Source organism: Gossypium hirsutum, chromosome D01 (assembly GCF_007990345.1).
Source record: "Gossypium hirsutum isolate 1008001.06 chromosome D01, Gossypium_hirsutum_v2.1, whole genome shotgun sequence".
Classification (NCBI taxonomy): domain Eukaryota; kingdom Viridiplantae; phylum Streptophyta; class Magnoliopsida; order Malvales; family Malvaceae; genus Gossypium; species Gossypium hirsutum.
Window position 1 is genome coordinate 16,964,929 of NC_053437.1, and position 16,346 is coordinate 16,981,274.

A 16,346-nucleotide genomic window follows, 5' to 3' on the forward strand; every position below is an offset into this window, starting at 1 on the left:
ATTTTTCATTGACAGTGAAACAGTAGATGTCATACTTTAAAATTATAATTGTTATATTTACTTTAGGTCAAATTCTTCTATTAGACCTAGTATTTTGTGTAAGTTGTGGATTTAGTACCTGTAATTTAATTTGGTCATTTTCAGTGCTTGTACTTTTAGAAATTTAAAATTTTAGTCGTGACTGAATGATAGTTATTAAATTCATTAAGTTATGTTATGTTATTTTTAAAATTTGATGCGCCAAATATATTATCACATATCCTAACTTGTTATTTCCACATATTACTCCCCAAAAAAACTAGTTAATAGATTTATCAATTTTTGTTTGCATTAAGACTGATGTAACACCATAAATCCGGCCTAGAAGTCTAGACCAAGTCCGAAGAGTTACATTAACTTTATTAAGAAAACCAACTTTTATAAGTATAGATAAAACCAATTGACAAGTCATGGCAACTATTAAATCTAACATGCAGTTCAAGAAACTTAGAAAAGTCCTAGTACTAAGAAATACTAGAACTACATGATAATTATATAATAAGGTGATAAAGCAGATTGACCGAGTTTCCCCTACGCCGACTCGATCAAGCCTGTGAGTTACCTGAAATCCAGTCAACAACACAATGAGTAGAGAACTCAGTGCATAACCAATATAGATTCAACTAGAAGCACAGTTTTAATAAGAAGTTCCCAAATCTCAAGTTCCAATCAAAATCAGAGAATATTCGTATAGGATTAATGCATCAGTTATATGATAGAACAATTCCAGTTTAGATACAGAACAAATTAGAAACATATGCAGTTATTCCTACCCCCATCCGCTATAGACCATCTCTGACCAACCCTACACACCATTATGGGCATTTAAGACCCATCTAGCCCTACACACCATATAGTGTCAGTTTGACACGTTTATTGAGATGCAGACTAACTGCCAGATCGGAATACGACAAAGCGCAAGATTCACATATAAATCGTAGCTTAGCCACTGAATCAGAACATATTAATTCCTCCTTTACATAATTCCCAACCAATGAAAATACAGTTTACAAATGTCAACAACATATGTATAGTCATTCAGGTTCAATTCATAAGTAGGTGATATAGATTAATATCGTTGATAGTCATCACGGGGAGTATACATTTATATAATTAATATCTCAGTCTCAGAACATCAGATAGCTCTCATACAATGTAATTCAGGTCATAAATACATTATGGTAGGCCAATGTTCATGTTATACGACGCTTATGGCTTCAGAGACAAGTTCCAGATTTTACCCACACGGTGCACACCCGTGTGTCCCACACGGGTTAACACACACCCATATCTCTAGCCTGTGTGATCCTTATTTTGTACTCAGTGAGTTACATGGCCTAGACACACGCCCGTGTCATTGGCTTGTGTGAACTCTGCACTAAATAGACCATACGGCCTGGACATACACCGTGTCTATTGCCCGTGTGGCTCGTATGTGGTGAATAGTATGTTACACGGTCTGTTACACGACCCTGTGGCTCAAATGGCCTACCATACGGCCGTGTGGCATCAACAGTCATGTTTCCTAGCGTCCGAAATTCACAAAAATGGGGGTTTACGGCACGCACCTGAAGTGATTTCGAAGCAAGAACAACGTAAAAAACTCCCGAGGCCTAGAATGGACAATCAATAACCAATTAACGATAGATCACAACAATTATTAATATTAACGCGCAACTAAGTTTAGCGACACATTTCGACACAAACCCCAATTCAACATAACCATTACCTCCGCACCCAACGAAAATTCACGAATTAAAAGCGTTAGAGGGACTGTCGTTCTCGAGACCTTCTCCTAAAAAAATAATCGAACACACAAACAAAGAATTCCATCATTAATTAAGAAAAAAATTCTTGGCAAAAAGGGCAACAAGCAACGATTTCAAATATTACACAACTGAAACCATAGAATTAATGGAAACGAACTTACTGACAATAACAACAAACAAAGAGTACAAATCTAAGCGGACGGTGAGAAGAAAAGGGAAGAAACCAACAACAAACGTCAAGCGAAAGAAAAGAAAAAAAAGAAAGAAGAAAGAATTGGGAAATTAGAAAGAATGACGTTAAATTAATTGTTTAAACCACCAGCCAAAATTCCAACAGTTAGCAAAAATATTTCTTAACGCATGTATTTAAACTTGAACATAGAACTCGATAGAATATCAAAGCTTAACCATCAAATCAGGAAGCTCATTCTTGACATAAGTTTGCACAAAATTAGACTTAATTATGTAATTTCAGGATTGGGGTTTCTTAGAATAAAATAGAAAAATTCTAAATATGCGACTCAAACTCCTGAACTCAACCATAGAGGTGCTCATGGGCCGGGCGACCCGGCCCGGCCCGACGGCCCGCCCGAAATATGGGAGGGTTTGGGTAAAATATAGGCCCGAAATATGGGCTTGGGTAAAAAACAAGGCCCGTTTAGAAAACGGGCCGGGCCTCGGGCACCACTTTTTTGGCCTGGGCTCGGCCCGGCCTGGCCTGATATAATAAATATATTTATTTTTTAAATTTGTTTAATTTTAAAATATTTTTAAAATACTTTTTTTTTATTTTTTAATTTTAAAATATTTTTAAAATACTTTTTAAATTTTTTTTTTAATTTTAAAATATTTTTAAAATACTTTTTTTTAATTTTTAAAATAAATTTTTGGTATTTATTAAACAAATGGGCCGGGCCGGGCCCGGGCTTATGATTTTTTTCCCAGGCCAGGCCTGGGCAAAATTTCAGGCCCATATCTCGGGCCGAAATTTTTTTATGGGCCCGGCCCGGCCTATGAGCACCTCTACTCAACCACGTAAGCAAAGCATAGAACCACAGATACAGAGATTTAATTACAACAGAATTTAACACTCAAGCATTCAAATTTTTGGGGCGTTACAACTGAAATTTTAAAATTTAAAAAATATAGCAACTAAAAATGATCCAATCAGAGAATATGAATTAAATCTATAACTTTACGCATAGTACAAGACTAATAGCATAATTTAACCAAACAAATTTAATGGCTACTGTTTGATCAATACTAAAATTTTAAAATTTGAAAAGTATAAAGATTAAAATTGATTAAAATAAAGTACATGTACTAAATTCACAAATTATTTGAAGTATAGTGTCTAGTAGCAAAACTTAACCTTTACTTTAATAGTTTATTTATTAGTACATTAATTATTATTGATGATGCAATTACTTTTCATGAATTATTATAATTATAATTTATAAATTTATTTCAACATTACATATTTACTTATTAATATATAAATTGTAATAAAAGTAAGAGATAATTGATTATAATTTTATGAAAATTTGAGACTAAAAATATTAAAGTAACTAAACTTGTTAAAAAAATAAATTTTATAATAAAGACAATTTAGTAAAATTTGATTAGAAAAAAATGAATTTTCAATGAGTGGAAGTGAGAGAGGATTAATTAATAAAGATATAATTGTTTCAGATTTATCGATATTTTCAATTTAAAAAAATAAATTTTCCTTTTTTTTATTGGAACTAGTACGTATTGGTATTTATCTATTCGGTGTATTTTCTCAGATTTATTGATATTTTAAAAAAAAATTATTTAATATATATAAAAATATTTACAAATATCAAACAAATAATACTAAATAAATTTCATAAATAAAATATTCATAAATTGTATCAAATACTCGTAAATTAACTCCGCAAATAAAAAATTATCATTTAATAAATTTAAAATAAATAAAAAATCATCACAATATTATCCACAACAAAAATCATCAAATAATAAGCATATAAATTAAAAGTTTGATTAAAAAAACATACATATCAAATATTTCGAAATGAAGCTGCGGAGTAAGTTTTCTATTTTTTTTTATATATTTTCAATTTAAAGGATGGCGAAAAAACTAATATTTAAAATTACATTCGTTACAGTTAACTTTAACTCTAAAGTTTATATTTTATTATTTATCACCATAATTGTAAAATATTAAAATTTTAAATTTTTTTTAATATTATTCATGTACCAATCTATGTATCATGTTTTACTAATATAATCGAAATTTTCTGTAAGACGAAAGAAAAGTAATTATTTTAATTTATTAATAAAATAATATAATCGAGTTTTTTTACATCAATAATATAAAATAAATAAATACTATAATAGAATGAGGGATTAATATTCACAAAACTAGGCAAAGACTACAATAAATACCTGGTGTCGCCTAACCCATCGACGGCATTGCTTTCCTCTTTAAAAAAATATTTTTTTAGGTGCAACCTGACCAATCGGTGGCACCTTATTTAAAACCCAAAATACATGTTTTTTAACAGTATACGCATGAAAACAAAAAAATTATTATTTTATTGCTTCTACTGATGTGTCAGGCGGCACCCTATTGTTTTACCAGCCTTTTTTTTTCTTTTCAACTTTAGAAAAAGCTTTTTATTATTATATTATTATTTATTATTATAAAAGGGGGGTTGGTTTGGTCTCCTAACCTCGACACATTAATTCTTGAGTTGAAGTGAGGAAAAAAAAATTTTGAACCTCCTCCCCTCCCCCATCCGAAAATTGCAATTGAGTTTCTTCACTAGTATTTTAGTAATAGTTTATTAATGTTAGTATTAAGGTATGTTATTTGTGTCAGAAAGTTAATACTAATTGTTTTGGTATGTTAATTTTTTTTATATTACAATTTATTTTGTTTACTATGGTCTAAAGAATAGTCAGATGTTCCTCTTCTTTTTTTTTAAATAGTTAGTTATTTTATTATAATTGTGTACGTTTACTTTTTATTGTTATTTTATTAAGTTTTTTGTTCTATTTTTTGCAGTTTCAAAAAAAATAGAGAATCATTTTTTTGCAGCAATTAATTTCAATAGTGTTATTTTAAAAACAACCGTTGGTTGTATTTTTGAAACTCGTCAAAAAATCGGAATGAGATTCAATAAGAATATGTCCATCGGTGATATGAAAGAAAAGGTCAATGAAAAAATTTTCGGGGTTGTGGAAGGAGGATGACGAAACTATTCTACAAATTTCCAGTTTCGTCAAATCCTATCAAATTTACTGAGATGAAACTTCTAGAAAATGACGATGTCGAGACAATGGTCACATTGTATTGCTCACTAGGGAGGTTAAACACTGAACCGATTCAGTTATTTACTAAGTTAGCAGATACAGAGCTTGTTGAAAATGTAACACAGTTAAGTCAACAATATGGAGTTCAAGACCCGCGTACAAAAGTTCCCAGGTCGTCTGTGCATGGTTTTGACATCAATCTCAACATTGGATGTTCAGATCAGTACGGTGGTGGATTACAAATACATCCAGTTGTTATTGAAACTGATACGCTTGGTGAAGATGGATCCAATAATAATGATTGTTCTGATTACGAATGTGAAGATTTAAGTGGCCCCGATTTAGACGATGTCCCAGACGATATTGACGATGAATGACAAAATGATAGAAATGATCACGCTCTTTTGGTCGAAAACTCGAGTTGTGGCACCGTCATACGCAATAATCTCGGGGCTCATATGTCGATCGTCAATCCTGATACGATGCATGCTTCCGAGTTCCTCGAGTACTTGGACATCATACCTGCTCACCTAATGTTAGAAGATCCTGAATCGGAAGAGTTGTTTGTGGGTCAAAGATTCACGAGTAAAGACGAGTATGTCAATGCCATCAAGCGTATAGTTTGAAGGTGTCTGTCGACTACAAGGTGTCTGACTCTAAACCATTGATCTATGTTGGTAAGTGTTGGAAGTTGACAGGATGGTGCAAGTGGGGGGTACGAGCTGCATTTATTCAGAGGTCCCAACAGTGGGGGATACAAAAATATGTTGGGCCTCATACATGCACTTCTGCTTGTTTGACGTAGAACCAACACAACATTCATTCAAAAACCATATATAACTGCATATTGACAATGGTTAAAGATGACCCCACCATTTTTGTATCGGTGCTGATTGTTAAAATACAAGAATGATTTTAGTACCGAGTTTTATACCGGAATGCATTGTTGGCTAAACAGATGGACATGGATAAGTTTTACGAAAATTGGGATGCGCCGTACAAAGAATTCCAATGGTGGACTGCCGCAATGCGAGAGCACGTCCTAGGGACTGTAGTTGAGTTACAAATGTTGCTTTTTCATGACCAGGGCAACCAATTACATTTGGGGAAAAGAACTTTTCACCATATTTTTTAGACATTCAGGTCTTTCTCCACTGTAAGTCGTTTGTGCAAGTAGATGGGACCTGGCTATACGGGAAATATACGTAGATCCTCTTCATTGCAATTACAGAAGATGAGAACCAGAACATTCTATTGATATCCTTTATCATTGTCAAATGAGAGAACTCGGAGTCGTGGGAATTTTTCATGTAGAACTTGATGAGAAATGTTGTCACTCATGACAACGTTTGCATCATTTCCAATAGATCAAAGGGGATAGTTGCCGCAATTGGGCATTCAGGTGTTCTGTGGAGCTTCATGTACTGCATCAGGCACATTACGGTGTACTTCCACAAGGAATTCAAAAATACAAATTGGCGAGGACAAGTTGTGAAGATGGGTAATTATTTGTCTCACTTTTTTTTCCATATGTTTAAAGTTTTCCAAACAACACTATCATGTTGTAACGGTTCAAGGTATGAGCTGGAGCCACATCAGTTCAGATAGTGACTGACTAACCTCGAAATTGATATGCAAAGTGTCGAATCAGACTGGGGCCAACCCCCATCTCCGGGTGATAGGAACTGTAGGTTTAGTGTGTTTATGACAACAAAGATGATGGATCAAGCTAGGGCTGGGGCTTAGGCTCAGGTGGTTGAGGAGATCGCTTATGAGGACGACTTTGTAGGGGACTTTGTCGTTCTATCTGTGAAGGGACTAACATCAATCGATCACCATATATGTAGGGTAACCCATTTTGCATGTACCACTATTGATAGTCCCTCGAGGGAGTGAAATCAGGAAAACATGATTCCAAATAAGGCTTTATATCCAACTAGGCGTTCCAGAACACAATATATGGTTGATGCTCTAATGCCCAATTCTTTACATGTTTCCCCTTCTTGTCAATTCTGTAGATATATTTTCCCAATTGTATAGGAATGTTTGAAATATGTTGACGACACCCGATCCCAGGCATACCACTCCACCATTTGAAAATTGATAATGAGTGCGTTAACACACCACACGGTTGCATATGCTCTAGCCAGCGGAGGAATGACGTAAGCAACACCTGACGCGATATACGACATCCACACGAACTGCACAAGTAAACACATGATTAAAATAATAATTACAATGTAATTTAATAAATAAACTAATTACATAACATTAATATAATTTAATGATTTGAAATTAAATTACCTCATCCCCGACGTATGCCTCGATCATCTACCGGTATACAATGAATGTTTCTGACTTCCCAATGTTCGGACAAGTATACCATCTAAAAATATAAACCAAACTCGTTAAAAAATATTTTCATGAAAAAAATCTTAATCCAAATTTAAATTTTTTTTACCTATTCATAAATGGGAACCAATGCGCTTGGTGACCCATTGATGTCAGAAATGATATCCTGTATAGCGTCTAAGATTATAGCAGTATCAAGCAGCCACCTATATCGACAATTTTGTGCTTTATCGCTCGACAAAGCTCACGATATAGCGTAGGTAATACTGTCGAACTCCAATTGTATGAACAGGCACATTGCAAATTATTAAGTAAGGGCGGGTACATTAAGTGGACTATATTATTATTGGAATCCAGCATAAGTACCCCATACAAGTTGTAGTATATAGGCCCGAACAACCTGTATCTTCTCTATCTTGGTCGTATAATCTGATAATGTTTCAAAATTTACCTTTAGCCACGAAAATTTTAAACCCGTAAATTTATCGGTACCATCACCGAGAGACTGTCCGAACAAGTCATAGCAGAGAGCTGCATGATCTACTATGACGCTTGAACTGGTAATCCCATCACTTTCCACGGAGAGCCCTAATTGTATTGCGACATCCTCAAATGTGATGGTGTAACAACCCGATTTTCAGTTGTGACAGAACAGTGGTTTTGGGACCACAAATTTTTATCGTGTCGACTCGTAATTATTATTTTTAGAATATTTATAGAGTTATTAGATCTGTATTAAAATTTGGTTTAGAAATATTAACGTTTAGATAGTTAATTAAAGAAAAAGGACTAAATTGAAAAAGGTGCAAAAGTTAATAATTAGTTCATTAAATGATTAAATAGCTTAGTAATTACATGAGGAGGGACCAATATAATAATTAGTCCCTAATGGATAGTGTTGGACGGCAAGAGAAATTAAAATGATAGATTAATGAGATATTAATGGCATAATTATAAATAAATAGAAATTCAATAAAACAAATTAGAAGAAATAAGTTTTTCTTCTTCATTTCTTCTTATGCCATTGCCAAAACACCATAGAAGTAGCTTGGAGAATAGGTTGAGCATAGAAGCTTGCATGTGAGTTCAATTCTTACCCGTTTCTTGTAATTTTTATATTTTTGAGATCGTTGCAACTAGGTCTAGCTAGCTCGTACCTTTGTTTCTGATCCTGTAAAAAATTTTGAATGTTTCCATTGTTGAATACTGGATTTTTATGATGAATATCATGTATTTGGAGCTTTGATTGTGTTGTGTGATGATTTGGTAAAGTGATTTTTGTTAAATTTTGATTTTTAGGATTAAATTGTGAAAATATCAAAATGTTAGGGTTGGATAGTGAATTTGATGTTTATTAGGGGCTGTTTGAGGGCATAGAATTTTTGGATAAATTATTGATTTGAGAAAATTAGTTAATTTGATGAATTAACTAATTAAGGGATTAAATTGCAAAAATTACAAAAATTGTAAAAGTTTGGGGTAATTATGTAAATTCAAAAAATAAAAGGGTATTAATTGTAAAATGGATTGGAAATGAAATATATGTTAATAAATGAAGAATTTTACATTTTAGATCAAAATCCCGTAGATACTCATGGAAAAAGAAAAATAGCATAATAGTCTCTAAACCTTTGCAACGATTACAATTCAATCCAAGTAAGTTTGTACGGTTAAAATTTAACATTTGTAATAATTGGTAATTGGTATTATGTATATATATTCTATTGATGGAAATGAATTATTATTTGAATTCTAATATTGAACTGGATATTCGGTTTGAATTGAACGCGAAATTTGAGTACATTCGTGATTTGGTGTATGACGGGGTTTGGAGTGGAAATGGTATTGGAGGGAGATATCAGTATTTTATCCAAGTAAACCGGGGTTTAACATTTGTTGCAAACTCTTGCGTTTTACTTTCTGTTTGGCGTGATTGGGTGGATTAGCTCTCACGAGCTTCTGTTCAGCTCTTATGAGCTTCTGTTGGTGTATTCGGAAAGACCAGCTCTTATGAGCTTTTGTTGACGGTGTCCTCTAACCCGTAAATCGCTCTTCGAATAGAAAATCTCGGTAAGGTGATTTATTTAACGAATTTGAAAGGCATGTTATTTATTTTTGTATTGATTTGAATACAAATGTATTTATCGATTAAAGTTGTGAATGACAAGGAGTTCTCTTGGATGATTTTTATTGTTTGATTTATTATAGTTAGTTTGGTAAGATTTTCGTTTAACTCGTCGAACTTACTAAGCTTCATTAAGCTTACTTGAGTTGTTTAATGTCATTGTAGATTTTTGAAAGGTTGGACGATCGGATCGGCACTCAAGTCACACTATCCAGTTTATCTCGGTAGTTTGTGAAATGTTTAATTCGTATTATATGGCATGTATAGGCTTTTGTGCGGTTTTGGCCAAAGTTTGGCTTATGTAAATATTATGAATGATATTTTGTTTATATAACCAATTTGCATATCGGTATGAGAATGAGGTATAATTATGATGCTAGTATGTGTGATATAACTTTGTTAGGTATATTGATTAGGTATTGTTTGAAAGAGTTGATGAATTGAATTGATGTTTATTTTATTTTTAAAATGTTATATACTTGTGGTACCATTGAGGGTACATTGGTTAGACACTATTTAGGTTGGTTTGATGTGTTTGTGGCTCGATTATTGTCGTTTTGGATTGGCATTTTGATTGGTATTTGATTTTCTTAAGGTTGAAGCAATTATGAAATGGTAAACTTGTGTTTTAAGGTTCATTTTGGGGCCACACGGCTTGAGACACAGGCATGTGTCTCAGCCGTATGTGATACACAACCATATGTCCCCTGTAGGTTTAATGCATACAAGTCAGGCTGTTACACGGCCTAGCACACAGCCTGGCACATTGGCGTGTGAGATGATTTCAAAAGGTAAACGACCTGACACATGGGTGTGTGGCTTGGCCATGTGGCCCATGTGTCAGGCCGTGTGACCCAAGTCAGTGAATTACATAGGTACAGACACGGGCTGGGACACGACCATGTGTCCCTATTTCGAATGTCCACACGGCCTGAGACACGGGTGTGTGTCTCAGCTGTGTGAGTCACACGGCCGTGTGACCCTTGCAGTCTAAATTTTTCAACTTTTTCCTAAAATTTCCAAATGTTTTCGATTTAGTCCCGGGTTGTTTCTATAGTATTTTTAGGGCCTTGAGGGCTCGATTAAAGGACATTATGGATGTATTTGAATGAAATTTGATTATGGTTATATTAATGTATGATTTGAATGGTTTAATATTCTGTTTGTCCAGTAATGCTCCATAACCCTGTTCCGGCAATGGATACGAGTTAGGGTTGTTATAGATGGTGCATTCCTCACACAGTAAATGAAAGGTGTGCATCTCTAGGGACCACCACTCAACTAGTGCCAATATTAAGTCGACCTTCAGCTCAAACACACGGATTAATGCCGATGATCCAAATCCTGCGGCATTTAAGTAGGGCATAATTTGTGCGTCTGGCCGGTAGCTTGGACCATGGCCACGCGGTACGAACCCTAATCATATTACAGAATTGGTTAAGATCTCACAATTAAATAAAAATTACGTGCAACTATGCCAAAAAATAACATTAGAACATTCTCTTATGGGCAAATGGACCATCCTAATTGTGTGATCTTCTGCAGTAATTAAAGAACCCATATCTATATATGCAAAAACAATTAAAATTTTAATATTCGACTTAACAAAAAATAATTTAAAAAGCACACTTAGTATCAATACTTAAACTATTAATTTTATCTCAATTTACCTTAAAAAATAATATCAACCAAAAAAAATGTGAAATATAGTCCAAATGTTAGTATACTAATAAAGCTGAAAACAAAGCCTTGAATACCTGAAAAAAATTAATCTTTAACATAATTCTAATCTATTAATAATAATTACAATAATAGCAAAAAAATAATTACCTGATTTTTTTTTTGAAAGATCTTCGACTGTGGAGAGGGAAGGGAAAACCATCCAAATGTTTATAATATAAAAAAAATCAAAAATACAAATTAATTAGTGCAAACATTTACTAACATAACTAATTATACTAAAAAAATTTAAAACTTATTTTTGTTTTGATTTTTGGGTATAATAAGTACTAACTTTTTAATAAAAAGAACATAATTTAAACATATTAAATTACTATTAAAATAATTAATTACACTAATAAAAAAAAAGGGAAAACGGACCTTCAATAGCTGAAAAATTTTGGTGCGGGGGTTGGACCAAACCAACCCCTTTTATAATAATAAATAATAATAATAACATAATAAAATTTTTTTAATCTAAAAAGAAAAAAAATTGTTATGATAATTTTTAGGTATTGAAATTTGGATATGTGATCGACGGGTCACATTTGCGGTAGATTGTCAGGCTGGTACAAATAAAAAAGTAATTTTATTAAAAATAATTAGATATTATCTGATACATCAATGACACTAATAAAAAGATGTTTTTTATTTTTATTTTTATGCATATATGGTTAAAAACACATATTTTGGGTCTTAAATATAAGTGCCACGGATTGATTAGACTATGCAAAAAAAAACAATTTTTTAAAGAGAAAAACGATATCACCAATTGATTAGGCCGCACGAAGTATTTACTGTAATCTTTGTCTAATTTTATTAATATTAATCTCTTTATCCTATTTTGATATTTATTTATATTATATTATTATATAAAAAAAACCCTATTTCAGAACGGGTACGGAATGGATGGTGATGTGAGTGATATCAATTATTAAAATCTCAAGTAAGGGTCCCACGGAAAAAGAGTCTTAAAACATGGGAATATACAAGCACAAAAGCGTTTGGAAATGTGTAAAAGCAAAAAGCCAGCGCGATGGTGCTGAGTTGTTTATGGATCACATCACATGGCTCTTTGTACTCAAAGTTCGGGAATACGTACGTAGTCCTCCCATGTTATTGACTTCAATCAAATTCCAATATTTTGACTTTTAACGATGTGCATCATTTTATTTTTTATTGATAAAAATTTCATTTTTTCAATAAATATTGATATTTTTTACTTTTTAATTGATTGAATTGCTTGAGAGGTTTCATCAAACTATTAGATTTGAAGGGTAATGGTAAATCAGATATGTGTCTAGAGAACACAACATCATTACGAACTGGCTAGTTAAACTTAGTCTAAAATAGAAGTCGAGTTTACAAATTTTTGATGTGACTCCAAATGAGAACCTTGAGATCTTACAACAGGATAAACTGAGTGGTGCTTTTAAGTATTTGAATTAATGAAATTTATTTTTTATTTTCACAAAAAAGAAAAAGAGAGAGTGTGACCGGTCTTGGAACCACCAGTGGTGGAAGCGATAATCAAATCAGCAGAGTCAGCCTGTGAGGTACCAGTAATCATGTTCTTCATAAAGTCACAGTGCAGTAGTATTTGATGGTTTAATTTTTCCGCAAGTCAATGTCAATAGTGATGAAGGAAGGAAGGAATTCTAACCTTTTAGAAGAAGAGTCGCCTTAGAGATGGATTGAAAGAGAGAAATACAAATGGGAGGTTATGGGAGATCTGGACTTTTATAGATTCAAGGCTCCCTTTCGAGTTTAGGCCTTCTCTTCTAGCCTTTGGATTTTAGTGTTCTTTAAGCCAACGATTTTGGATTAACTTTGCCACATGGGATGTTCTCATGTTCTCATAATGGTGTTGGCGTACCACCATTTCATTTCTTATGTTTATTTTCGTATTATTTTCATAAACAATGTTTTTTTTTATCTTTTAAATCTTATTATATGTAAATTATTCATTTTTAAAAAATTTTGTTCTAGTTTAAGTTTTACAACGGCAAAGATATTGAGCATGTTTCCCATCTCTTCTCGAGAGGCAAGTGGGCTATTGCAAAATTGTACTCAATTCATATGTGACAATTCCATCAAGATCTCTTCGTTAGTTGAGAAAAGAATCCACATGAATTAGATTTTTTGAGGAACATATCGAGAGAGAATTGGATTTGGTTAGACAATATATGGTTAATAAACAAGGGTCAAATTTTTAGCAAGGCATGGAATGTATCGTCAAATATTCAACATGATTCCACAAGATCTAGTTTCGTTCAATGAACAAATTCTCGCCAATTGAAAGGATCTTTTGATCAATCTAGAGATCATTTTGATTCCATTAGTAATGAGGATTCAAAATATCACACATTGATCAATCAAAGTGAACTTCAACAACAACATAGTATTGCTCAAATTTTATTTAAATTTAAATATATTTTGATTTTTAGTTTATTTGTTGATTGAAATATTCAATTCCAATTATACTTATTTAGATCCAATTTGTAATTATTCTTATAACATCTTCAAAATAATAATTTTATATATTATCTTTTGTATATAAGTAAAGTTTATATAAAGTTTTGAATAGACAAAAATACCTATTATTATTCATTATATTATTTGTTTGATATTAGAACAATATTTTATTTTTATTTTTAAATTTTAAATATTAGAAATATATTTATTAAAACTATAATTTGTATTCATGTTAAATTTCACATTCATTATGATTTAAATTATCAATTTTGAGTTACACATTTACTAATACTAGTTTTCGATATCACATGTCTTTCATGTGAATATACACATTTATATTTTTATTATTTAATAAAATAATTTTTATATAATTAATATAAGCCATCGATATTTGAAATTATTAAAAAAATATAATATTTGAACAAAATATTTTCAAATCATATATTAGTAATTGAGATTAGAGTTTGATTTAATTTGTATGTGTAGACTAATAATAGAAAAAAAATATTGTGATTTTGATGTATTAAAATGTTTGAATTAATTAATAATTTTTAATTTTAATGTTAAAACATTAATTTCAAAAAAAATAGTTTAATATTAATATCTTTTCTAATTTAAAACCCTATAACAATGTTATTAATTAAAAAAATAAATTCAATTTGTATCAAATATAATCAAATTAAATTTTGGGTAAACTATACTTAAGGTAACTAAATTATTAGTAAGTTTATGTTTTGGTTACACAACTTCAAAAGGCTACAAAATGGTCACAGAACTATTCGAAAGTTTTCATTTAAGTTACTGAACTAATCGAAAGTTTTTATTTAAGTCGTTAGGTTGTTAAGGTTTTTTTAAAAGTTTGGCTAGCGAGCTCCAAGCAATTAATCGAGAATCGGTAAGGTGGATCAATACTCATTAATGGATAAAAGAACATACCTTAGATCCAAGTCTACCTGATGATCGATGTGGAGATAAGAGAAGAAAGTTGTTTGGATTTTGGTTCGCAAATTCATTATATTCAAAGTTGTTTCATGAAAAAGACTTAAATGTAGAAGAGAAGGGGAATGTGAGCTTTCGATTGGTGCAAGTAGTGCAAACAAAGAATGCCATAAGTAAACTATTTTAACAGCCTGATGACTTAAATGAAAACTTTAGAATAGTTTAGTGACCGTTTTGTAACCTTTTGAAATTGATAGTGACTAAAATATAAGGTTACTAATAGTTTGGTGACCTTTAATGTAGTTTACCTTTAAACTTTATAAATCTTCTTCAAAACCAACTTATCTTGAGATGAGTTATTATAATATATTTTCCATTTTTATAATAGTTTATTTTTCAAAATGAAACAACTAAGATTGAATCTATTACAAATAATCATATGAAATAAATTGAAGACTTCAACTACCTATAAATAATTCAAATAAAATTATATTTAGAAAATTAAAATAATCTAACTTCGTAAAAGATTAAAATAAAATCTAATTTAAAAATAAATATTAATAATATTACAAATATATTTAAGGGTAAACTACATTACAGGTTACTCTAAAACTGCATTGTTTCTATTTTGATCATTCTAATTTTTTTGTTAATTTAGTCACTCTAATTAAGATAATTGTTCGAATTGATCACTCCACTAAAAATTTTATTAATTCACTAACGAATTAATGATGTGACACATTTAACTCATTAAGTGATTGATAAGATTTTTTTTTTAACTTTTGGCTAAAGCTAAAATTTTTCTACAATTAGTTAAAAATGCTTTATTATTATTATTTATTTGAAATATAAAAACCACCCATCATCACGATGATCGTCATCCTTAAAGTAGAAGCTCTTGTTCCGGGGAGAAACCGTTTTCGCCATCAGAAAGTGTGAACATGCGTAGCAAACTGAGAGTCGGTCGAATTTTAAACTAACTTCCGACTTCACAGAAAAAAAAGGGATGAGTCATTTTCTAGTGTTTTTTTCAGTACTAATAAAAAGGCTAAAACTTATTATTTTCAGCTACAATTCCATTGAAATTCAACTAATTAAACACCAAATTACTCAAATTTTTTTTTTTAAAAAAACAGCTCTCCTATAAGAAAAGAAAAACTACAGTGAATGTTTATCTCATTACTAAACAAAAATGTGCAAAAAAACAAAGCAACTAAATTGCAATAAATTTGGGTCAGTTTCAATGTTCATCAATGTCATCCAAAACAAATAATTGAACCCCAAAAAAAAAAAGTAAGAAAGGACTCAACAAGCAAAAATTAAACAAAAGGATCTTAAATTGGGTAAATGAAAATTACCAAAATAGAAGAACCCAGAAACAGTTGTCAAAGAAATAATCTGGATCGAAGGAGAAACGAGTTCCCAATTGGCCAAAAAATGGACTTAGGAACATCGTTGTCGTTGACGGACGAAGATGGGGAGATGAGCTGAATCGTTGAACAAGGATTGAAGGTAGCCAGACGGGGACGTTTGCTAAACTAATGTCCACACTTCCCGGGGGCAGCAACCAGTTCCGGCAACGGTTTCTCCCCGAAGCAAGAGCTGCTGCTTTCGAGGACCGAAACCAT